At 38.0% G+C, this 11990-nt stretch overlaps 1 non-coding gene across 1 annotated transcript; it reads left to right on the top strand.

Moving 5' to 3' along the window:
• Window positions 1–4524: 4524 nt before the first annotated feature.
• Window positions 4525–4597, top strand: TRNAS-GGA. The gene has a single exon. It is a non-coding gene; the product is annotated as a tRNA-Ser (tRNA).
• Window positions 4598–11990: the final 7393 nt, after the last annotated feature.

Here is an 11990-nt window from a genome sequence, read left to right as displayed (position 1 = left end):
AAGCAGTCTGTGTTTTATACATATTTGATCTTCCAATCTCAAAAGGCTTACCACATAAGTCACATGCTAAATGATGTTGAGCATGAAAATGCTCCTTTTAAAAGAAGTCAACAATTTTAATTTTCATTCAATCAACTGTGATAGAAACAACATATGTTTATCCTCATGCTGTTTGTAAGTAAAAGATATACGTGTACATTTAACATAAGCATAATTCAACAATACAACAGAACAGAGCATCCTAACGGCTATGCCATATGTCAAAGTTACTATGGAAATACAGGCTAGAGTAACTGGCATTTATAAACAAAAATAAAATTAGGTGCCAGAAGACCAGATTGCTTTTGATCTAAAGCTACCTCTTTATGAAGTATGGTTTTTTTAAAAAAATCTCTGAAAGCCTTTTTCCTTTTCCATTCTATATGATTTTTTTTATTGGAGGATAGTTGCTTTACAATGTTGTGGTGGTCTGTGCTGTACATACATCAATGTGAATCAGTCGTAATTATGTACATATCCTCTCCCTCCTTCTCATCCCACTCTTTTAGATCATCACAGAGCACCAGGCTTGGCTCCCTATGTTATACAGAAGCTTCCTGCTAGTTATCTATTTTACTCATGATAGTGTATGATGATTATAAGTTCTGATATATTTAATCAGTCTGATTAAAAATCAAGTAAACAATAACATACACACTGAAAGCACTACACAAATGTAAGTCATTAGTAATTTTTAACTGATATGCCAGAACACATTTCATGTAGATAAAGGATGCTGAGCGATACATATGAGGAGTGTCCAAAAAGAAGGCAGTTCCTGGCTTCAAAATTATGAGATCCTGTTAAAAGGTAAGGAGGCAGAGAAAATAACTCACGTTGAGAGGTAGGGTGTGTGGTGTGGAGGCAGGCCCTAGGAAGTGAAGAGGATTTCACATTTCTAGGTCAAGTCCTTGTTATACTCTTGTTCCCAGTTATTGCAAAATTGCTTTTAATCTTTGGCAAAATGTATGCAGATGAGTGGAACTCTGACTTGACATTTAATATATTCCAGATCCATAGTTATACACTGGTCTAATTCAATGATACTTAACTTGAGAATTACTGTGTTAATGACAATATTCTTTTGAATAGGATGAAACTCACCAGGAGAAGGAAACAAGTCTAAACTTACTGAGTACTCAGTGCAGCAGGGAACAAGTGTTAGAGACCAAACGCTGCTGCTGCTGAGTCACTTCAGTCGTGTCCGACTCTGCGCGACCCCAGAGACGGCAGCCCACCAGGCTCCCCCGTCCCTGGGATTCTCCAGGCAAGAACACTGGAGTGGGTTGCCATTTCCTTCTCCAATGCATGAAAGTGAAAAGTGAAAGTGAAGTCACTCAGTCGTGTCCGACCCCTAGCAACCCCATGGACTGCAGCCTACCAGGCTCCACTGTCCATGGGATTTGCCAGGCAAGAGTACTGGAGTGGGGTGCCATCGCCTTCTCCGAGTTATTATGCTAAATATAATATAAACACAGACAGCAGGTGAATATCATGAATTTTAGAGATGGTTTTACAATTTTTTTAAGATCTGTTTCTACCTAAGGGTTGGCTCCAGGTCATAATGTCATATACTGGCTCTGCTGAATGTATGTTGTTTTTTAGTTGCTAACTCATATCTATCCTTTTTGCAACCCCATGGACCATGGCCTGCCAGACCCCTCTGCCCATGGAATTTCCCAAGCAAGAGTACTGGAGCGGGTTGCCATAATGCAGGCAAAACATTCAACTTTAGAAAATAGTTTTATAATTAGACATACCTGGTCACAAACAGGTTTTCAGCAAATACTAACAGCTGAAAGTATATTTATTTCAACAACTATATGTCTTGGAAAATTCCAGCACACTCACACTCATATAGTGTGAGCAACCTCTTAAAATGTGTACTTTTTTTTTTTTTTGATCCACAGAGAGGAGCTTATAGAGAAACAAATGTACTCAATTTTTTTGCAGTCAAGTGTAAGAAGATGAAACCTCATTAAGCTGATATGTAAGTGATTTCAGCCATGAACTTTTTTATAATATCAATTGAAAACGCAAAAAAAAAAATACTGAAACAATATTTTAGATGAAGTTGGAAAACAGGCACAATACAAAACCACATTCTGGAAAGAGAAGTTGTACTGATCACACATCCACAGAGCAAAATGTTGCTTAAAACAGGCTGAGAGATAATAACGAAAATCCAAGATTAATGATGAGACAGGTTATTTCCTTGATGACTAAGAACATCCTTTAATAAATAGACCAAGAAAAACAGAGCTCCTTAAGTATAAGTAGTAACCACAAAGAAGCAATAATGTGTCCTGTATCAACATTAATGAGGAAATAAAGAAGAAATAGAATCTGATAGAAAACGAACAGGTGAATAAAGAATACACACTAATCACATTAGAGCAATTGTGCAACAACGATGGTTGAAAATTATGACCTTTTGGTTCCCAGGAGTTGGAGAAATATGGCCTCTATAAAAGAGGAAAATATGCATAAGTATGTTTGTGCATGAGACAGAAGAAAAGTGAGGTAGAAAACCTAAGAAAATAAGTAGGAAAAAAAAGCAAAGGCATAATGGACATGAAAGTCACACTGTAGGCAGAAGAAATGGAGAATTGTTATGAACATCTAGTCAGATCCCCAAGGAATAGTCTTGCAAAATGTAATAAAAAAAATTGAAAATATAGTTCAAATTAAAGACTGATCAAATTACAGATATGAAAGGGCTTCCCAGGTGGCTCTAGAGGTAAAGAACCTGCCTGCCAATGCAGGAGACATAAGAGACAGGGGTTCAATGCCTGGGTCAGAAAATTCCCCTGCAGGAGGGCATGGCAACCCATTCCAGCATTCTTGCCTGGAGAATCCCATGGACAGAGGAGCCTGGCAGGCTACAGTCCACAGGGTTTCACAGAGTCGGACATGACTGAAGTGACTTAGCACACACACACCCATGCAGAGATATGAAATACAGATGACAGAAAGTAATATAAAGTACCAAAATTAATAAAATTTAATAGAGAACAGAGTGAAGCAGAACCAATAATTATAAAATGGAAGAAATTCAAGATAAAATAGAGAAATTCCCTGGAATAAATGAATCACTGAATTCAGAAATGATTTCCCTATATTTCACAGAAAACAAATAGCATAGACCAAAAAAAAGCATGAAGCATTTTCAGTATCATCTCATTTTTATTTGATTTCCACTGTGATTTATTTGAATAAGTCATTAGAACAATTTTAAAATTTAGTCATGTATTTACTTATCTAATGTTCTTTTCATTATTTTTAAAATTGTTTCTGCTATTTTTTATTGGGTTAAGAAAATGAGATTTGCATAATTCTTTAAAGTGGATGCAGGATTTCTTCAGCTTAATTGATGTTCAATTCATATAACTGTTTTAGGAATGCTTTAATTAAATATATGAATTCTGTTATATTGATTTTGTTGCCTCTATATCAATAGCTCTATGTCAATGGACAACGTATTAAAAAGAAGAGACGTTACTTTGGTGACAAAGGTCCCTCTAGTCAAAGCTATGGTTTTCCCAGTAGTCATATATGGATGTGAGAGTTGGTCCATAAATAAGACTGAGCACTGAAGAACTGATGCTCTCAAACCGTGGTGTTGGAAAAGACTCTTGAGAGTCCCCTGGACAGCAAGGAGATCAAACCAATCAATCCTAAAGGGAATCAACCCTGAATATTCATTGGAAGGATTGATGCTAATACTGAAGCTCCAGTACTTTGGCCACATGATGCAAAGAAGTGACTCACTGGAAAAGACCCTGATGCTGGAAAGATAGAAGACAAAAGGAGAAGGAGAAGACAGAGGACGAGATGGTTGGATGGCATCACTGACTCAATGGTCAATAGTTAGAGTAAGCTCTGGGAGATGGTGAAGAACAGGGAAGCCTGGTGTGCTGCAGTCCATAGGGTTGCCAAGAATTAGACATGACTAAGGAAGGATGAGAGAGTTGGACTGTGAAGAAAGCTGAGCAGAGAAGTATTGATGTTTTTGAACTGTGGTGTTTGAGTAGACTTTTGAGAGTCCCTTGGACTGCAAGGAGATCAAACCAGTCCATTCTAAAGGAGATCAGTCCTGGGTGTTCTTTGGAAGGACTGATGCTAAAGCTGAAACTCCAGTACTTTGGCCATCTCATGCGAAGAGCTGACTCATTGGAAAAGACTCTGATGCTGGGAGGGATTGGGGGCAGGAAGAGAAGAGGACGACAGAGGATGAGATGGCTGGATGGCATCACTGACTCGATGGACGTGAGTTTGAGTGAACTCCTGGAGTTGGTGATGGACAGGGAGGCCTGGCATGCTGCAATTCATGGGGTCACAAAGAGTCAGACACGACTGAGCGACTGAACTGAACTGAAGGGACTGAACAACAAGTATCAACAGTTCAGTGTATTAATGTTTTTTTTTCAAACATCCTATAACTTTACTTAGTCATTTGTCTATTAAGTCAGAAACATTACAGCTTCCCTGGTGGCTCAGAGGTTAAAGCGTCTGCCTGGAATGCAGGAAACCCGGGTTCGATCCCTGGGTCAGGAAGATCCCCTGGAGAAGGAAATGGCAACCCATTCCAGTACTCTTGCCTGGAGAATCCCATGGAGGGAGGAGTCTGGTAGGCTACAGTCCATGGGGTCGCAAAGAGTTGGACATGACTGAGCGACTTCACTTGTGATAAGACTGTTTACTTGTTTTGTTGTTGTTGTTGTTGTTCAATCGTTCAGTCGTGTCTGACTCTTTGAGACCCCATGGACTGCAGGACACCAGGCTTCTGTCCTTCACCATTTAATTCTGTCCATATTCGCTTTCTGTATTTTGAGAATATGAGATCCATATGTGTTTAGAATTCTTCATCTTCTGATAAACTGAAATATATTCATTTCATATATGTGTTTGTGTGTTCTTTTGTATCTAATGATGCTATAAAGTCTGTTTTATTTGATGATGACAATATTACTAACCACAATAACAACTGCTGCTACTGCTAAGTGACTTCAGTCGTGTCCGACTCTGTGCAACCCCATAGACGGCAGCCCACCAGGCTCCCCCGTCCCTGGGATTCTCCAGGCAAGAACACTGGACTGGGCTGCTATTTCCTTCTCCAATGCATGAAAGTGAAAAGTGAAAGTGAAGTCGCTCAGTTGTGTCCGACTCTTGGTGACCCCATGGACTGCAGCCTACCAGGCTCCTCTGTCCATGGGATTTTCCAGGCAAGAGTACTGCAGTGGGGTGCCATTGCCTTCACAGTAACTCCAAATTTTCAAGTATCTACTTTGGGACAAATACCTTTTAGTAGCTTTATATGTATGACTGTATTTAATTCTTATAATAAACTGATGAATAGCTATTCTTACTATCAAAATAATCCAATACAGATGATAAAGGTAAGCAATTTTACCATTTCAACAAAATTTATAAGAGCAAAAAATGTAATCCAGGCAGTCTAACTCCAAAGTCCATGTTGTCAACCACTACTCAAGCTTCCTTTTAATTTGTTACAAGAAATGTTACTTTCAGTTTTAAATTCACAAATAGTTGTGAACTTACATCCTAAGAATCTTTTACAAATAATTATATACTTGGATTTTTTATTGCCCAAACTAAACTTTATATCTTTAAAATTGGGACTTTATTAGTTTAAAATTTATTGTCATATTTGGAATTATTTTATCTCTGACTTTATTTTACCTTTATTCTGCCTTTTCAGTACCTTTTCTGTTTTCTTTTATTGCTTCATTTTCTTAACTGAGGTATACAAACAATATATTGCCTGGTAGCTCAGACAGTAAAGAATCTGCCTGCAATGTGGGAGACCCAGGTTTGATCACTGGGTCAGCAAAATCCCCTAGAGAAGGGAATGGCAACCCACTCCAGTTTTCTTGCCTGGAGAATTCCATGGACAGAGGAACCTGGCAGGCTACAGTCCATGGGGTCACACAGCTGAAAACAACTGAGTGACTCACATTTTCATTTTCACATAAAATATATAAAAGACATCAGTATTAAATGTATAGCATATTGATTTCTGATGCACCTATACACATGATTAATTACCTCCTGAATCAAGCAATGGTATATTCACTTTTTGTGATGGTTAATTTTTGGCGTTAAGTTGCCTGGATCATAAGCTTGCTAGATATTGGTGAAACATTATTCTGGGTGTGTCTGTGAAGTTGTTTATAGATGAGATTAAAATTTAAATTTCTAGACTGAATAAATCAATTGTCCTCCTTGATACAGGTGACTGTCAATGTCTGAATGGAACAATAAGTCTGAGAGATGAAGAGTTTGCTTCCTCTTTCTCTGCCTCTCTCTGAGCTGGGACATTGGTTATTTTCTGCCTTTGGATTTAGATTGGAAGTCTACTCTTGCCTCTCCTGTAGCTCTAGCTTACTGACTGAAGGTCTTGGGAGTTCTCAGCTTTCCTAAACATATGAGCCAATTTCTTACGGTGTATCTATTTTTTTTTTCCTTTCTCTGTGTATGTTTGTATGCACATTCCACTTCTTTTGTTTCTCTAGAGAACCCCAACTGATCCACTGTCCCTTTTTCAGTTTTTATTTTGTATTTTCTTTTTAATTCCTTGAAATCTATAGATTCTATTTTATTAGTGATATTTAAATATTTAATATAATACTTAATTTGAAATATAAATTTGTTCTGTATTTTCCTGGCTTCAAAACATTATACAGTATCTTGAAACATTTTTAAATCGGTCACCCTCTGCCATCTCACTTATGGTTATCAACCAACATTTAAATTCTACTTCAGTGAATTGTTTGGTACTTATACTTGTCATTATCATCACATTTTTTGTTTCTTTTCATGTCATTTCTTTTTGAAATTCAAACCCAAATCTTTCTGCTATCAGAAAAGGAACTATAAACCAATATGATTTACTTTCTTTTCAAGTACATAAAGGCAGGATGGAGAATATAAAGAGAATACCACATTAGAGTGAGTTTTGTACCTGAAAGTCTTGCAGGCTCAAGAGAAAAAAAATAAAATTGTGGATAACTGTGGAGGAAAGGGTGTGCTACAAGAAAAGGAATTTATAATGAAGCCCCTGGAGATGGGCTGTGTACTTAACAGTGGACTAAACCTGCTAGAATAGTTTTTTTTTTTCTTGTAATTTATAACATCAACTCAGAATAATTTCTTAATATCTAACTTGGTGTATGTGCTAAGTAAACACTTTCATGTGCTTTTCTATTTTCAGTTTTGCTACATGAATCATTCAAATGAATCCCTCTGTCTGGTCATAAGAGAAATCTTAATTCATGTTCAGTTCAGTCACTCAGTCGTGTCCAACTCTTTGCGACCCCATGAACTGCAGCACACCAGGCCTCCCTGTCCATCATCAACTCTCGGAGTTCACTCAGACTCATGTCCATTGAGTCAGTGATGCCATCCAGCCATCTCATCCTCTGTTGTCCCTTTCTCCTCCTGCCCCCAATCCCTCCCAGCATCAGGGTCTTTTCTTTTTTTGTTGTTTTTTTTTTTACTTTTTAATACTCTACCATTCTTTTATTATAGTTAGATAAAGCAGTTTATGTTCTTTTTTATTTTACTTTACAATACTGAATTGGTTTCGCCATACATCAACATGAATCTGCCATGGGTGTACACATGTTCCCAATCCTGAACCCTCCTCCCACCTCCCTCCCCATACCATCTCTCTGCATCATCCCAGTGCTCCAGCCCCAAGCATCCTATATCAAACCTAGACTGGCAATTCGTTTCTTATATGATATTATACATGTTTCAATGCCATTCTCCCAAAGCATCCCACCCTCTCCCTCTCCCACAGAGTCCAAAAGTCCGCTCTACACATCTGTGTCTCTTTTGCTCTCTCGCATATAGGGTTATCATTACCATCTTTCTAAATTCCATATATATGTGTTAGTATACTGTATTGGTGTTTTACTTTCCGGCTTACTTCACTCTGTATAATCGGTTCCAGTTTCATCCACCTCATTAGAACTGATTCAAATGAATTCTTCAAATGAGTCAACCCTTTGCATCAGGTGGCCAAAGTATTGGAGTTTCAGCTTCAACATCAGTCCTTCCAATGAACACTCAGGACTGATCTTCTGTAGGATGGACTGGTTGGATCTCCTTGCAGTCCAAGGGACTCGCAAGAGTTTTCTCCAACACCACAGTTCAAAAGCATCAATTCTTTGGCACTCAGCTTTCTTCACAGTCCAACTCTCACATCCACACATGACTACTGGAAAAATCATAGGCTTGACTAGATGGACCTTTGTTGGCAAAGTAATGTCTCTGCTTTTTAATATGCTGTCTAGGCTGGTCATAACTTCCCTTCCAAGAAGTAACCATCTTTTTAATTTCATGGCTGCAATCACAATCTGCAGTGATTTTGGAGCCCAAAAAAATAAAGTCTCTCACTGTTTCCCCATGTATTTGCCATGAAGTGATGGGAGCAGATGCCATGATCTTCGTTTTCTGAATGTTGAGCTTGGACAACTGTCCCCAAGGGGAAGACATGGAAACGCATAGAAAGGTCATCTGCATAAACAGTTTTTGACAAACTAATATCATTTTATATTTTTGCTATAAAACTCCTTCACAGATTGTGAAGAGAAATGTGGAGAAAGACAAATTAATCAGAATATTCTCATTCAAAACTATGTAACTCAAGGTCAGTAAATAATTAACTTTCCTTTAAGAAACAGTTGTGCTATGATTTTGGCATTAATGGGAATGGTATGTATGAATAGCTAGGAGTTGAGTAGTTGAGAAAACACACAAAGAAGGGGCAATTTATGTAAATATATAAAGTAAATCACTATAAAGTAAATCACTCTTTAGCTAATGATTTGTGGGTTATCACAATAATTTTTAATAGTTTAATTATTTTTAAAAAAGTATTTATTTATTTGGCTGCACCAAGTCTTAGTTGTGGCATGCAGAATCTTTTTCAGTTGCAGCATGTGAGATCTAGTTCCCAGACCAGGGCTGAAACACAGGCCCCTTGCATTGGAAGCAAAGGAGTCTTAGCCACCAGACCACCAAGGAAGTAAGTAGTTTAATTATCTTTAAGAACACCTTTTAATTACCCCTTTTGAAAAAGTAGAGAAAGTTTCTAGGAAAAAAATGGGCAGTTTCTGTATCTATGACTTAAATTATGTGATTTAGAAATATTTGTCTTAATTTCAAATTCTAAATTGTGTGAAAATGTCATTTGAATTTGTATGTCTCTCCTCAGCATCTTTAAAAAAAACTCTTCCAATTATTTTCATTTTTTCTTATCTTTATGCTGCTGCTGCTGCTAAGTTGCTTCAGTTGTGTCCGACCTGTGCGACCCCATAGATGGCAGCCCACCAGGCTCCCCCATCCCTGGGATTCTCCAGGCAAGAACACTGGAGTGGGTTGCCATTTCCTTCTCCAATGCATGAAAGTGAAAAGTGAAACGGAAGTCGCTCAGTCGTGTCTGACTCTTAAGGACCCCATGGACTGCAGCCTACCAGGCTCCTCTGTCCATAGGATTTTCCAGGCAAGAGTACTGGAGTGGGGTGCCATTGTCTTATCTTTATAAATAATAATAAATGAAAATAAATATTTATCATGCAATTAATTTGTTCCAGCCTAGTTCTAACCAAACTCTCACAGTGATTCAGTTTGGATGTCCTCTATAGAGAAAAGAACTGAAGCATAGTTAATAAAATTAATAAACTAAGCTATGAATAAATTTAAAGTTTTAAGTGTACATGGGAATAAATTGTCTTGAGAAGGTTCTTATGAACACCATTAGTTAACTGATAAAAATTTGCTTGATACAATGTAAAGCACTGCTGCTGCTGCTGCTGCTGCTAAATCACTCAGTCACGTCCAACTCTGAGCAATCCCATAGACGGCAGCCCACCAGGCTCCTCTGTCCCTGGGATTCTCCAGGCAAGAATACATTTCCTTCTTCAATGCATCAAAGTGAAAAGTGAAAGTGAAGTTGCTCAGTTGTGCCCGACTCTTAGCGACCTCATGGACTGAAGATTTTCCAGGCAAGAGTACTGGAGTGGGTTGCCATTGCCTTCTCTGAAGTAAAGCACTATTGCTAGTAGTGGTAATCGTATGTTCTTGCTTAGTCACTCAGTCCTGTCTGACATTTTGCCACCCTCTGGACTGTAGCCTGCCAGGCTCCTCTGTCCATGGGATACTTCAGGCAAGAATACTGGAGTGGGTTGCCATTTCCTCCTCCAGGGGATCTTCCTGACCCAGGGATCAAACAGAGTCTCCTCTGTCTCCCCCCTTGCAGATGGATTCTTTACCCAAGCCAAAGTATTTTTAAAATGAGCTATATCACACAAAAATATTTAATTTTGTACACAGACTTTTGTACTGCCTTAACTATAGAATAACTTCAATTTTACTGTCCATAGTCAATTCTTTTCCTATCTTATAGTATAGTTGTTAAAGTCTTGACAAGATCACAAGGTGACTTTGAAGTTCAGGTATGAAATCTCTATGACAAGAAAATAGCTTTGCAATGTTCCTCAAGATAGATAAATTAAGCAAGTCTTCTTTGGGATCTCCAAAGAAAGATATCATCAATTGAACTCTCCAGTGAAGGAGTTTATTATCCTCAAATAGCTGCTGTTTGTAAAGGTGTCTATAACCTACTTGACCTTGTCCATTAATAACATTCAGACTTCTACTTACTTGAAAAGAAAAGCACCAAGTCTCCAGGGAATACGTGCTCTTTAAGTGCAGTCGTTGTACTCATACTTCTCAATCACAGAAATCCCAGGTGTATGTACATTCTATTTTAATAAGGTCTCATCCAGGGTGCCACTTTACTGTAATGGCTTGCTAGTTAAAGAAAGCAGTAATGCGCTTCTGTTCACATGAACTACTGTAATCACAATCAGATATTATAGAAAGGATGCTTTGAGATAGGCAGGTGGGCTAGCAGTCAATTTTAAGTGGTATATAAAGGCCAAATATATCCATTTTTCAAAATCTGCCATTTCCCAAGAAATTCTCAGTAGTTCTTGGAAAAAACCTTTGTTTAGCTTGCACTACTAATTCTTGAGCCTCCTTAACCTAAAGGTGAATGGGACAATACAAATTTGTCAGATCTGATTGTTTGTAAGGATATGTAACATAACTAATATATGACCAATAGTAATGAGGGTGATTTGTTTTAGAGAAAGTAGATTTATTTTTTCTACCATTGTGTCATTGAGACAAGATGATTCTATGTGTTACTCAGTGTGATCTACCCATTACAACTTAATCCTTAATTTGATCAAGGCAGATTGAGTTTTACAAATACTATACTGTGAATGACATTAACTCATTGTATCTCTAATGCAACAGTAAAATTTAGAATGTGTATAAATCAGCACATTTAAGTCAGTGAATTTATAAAGCACAGTTGACCCTTAAACAACATAGAGTGTAAGGGGTGCCAGTCCTCCACACAGATAAAATTCACTTAAAATGTGTAGCTGGCCCTTTGTATATGCAATTCCTTCATATCTACAATACAGCATTTGCAGATTCAGCCAGCTTCAGGACATGTAGTTATCTAGTCTTTACTACTGAAAAAAACCCAGATATAAGTGGACCCACACAGATCAACCCATGCTATTCAAGGGTCAGCTCTCATATCTGAGCCAAGAAATAATATCCTTCTTCAGACTGGAAATAATAAATTCTTTCAGGGTGGTTTGATATCCTTTCAAGATTCACTGTGTCAATTTGGGTCTTCCATGAAGCAGATACCAAGACAGATTTAGAGGTACAGGAGATTTGTTACAGGTAACACCTATGAAAGATAAAGAAGGAAGCAGGAGTGGGCAGAGAAAGACCTCAGAAAACAATGCAGACCTGACAACAATGAAAGGAATCAGGTAAAGCAAGACCAAGTGGGACAGTCCTCACAGTGCTGTGCAGCTCTCCAATGCAGGAGACAG

The sequence above is a fragment of the Oryx dammah genome, unplaced genomic scaffold (genome assembly GCF_014754425.2).
Source record: "Oryx dammah isolate SB20612 unplaced genomic scaffold, SCBI_Odam_1.1 HiC_scaffold_15, whole genome shotgun sequence".
NCBI classification, from domain to species: Eukaryota; Metazoa; Chordata; class Mammalia; order Artiodactyla; family Bovidae; genus Oryx; species Oryx dammah.
The sequence above is the reverse complement of the archived record's forward strand: the minus strand, read 5'-3'. Positions and strand labels throughout refer to the sequence as shown.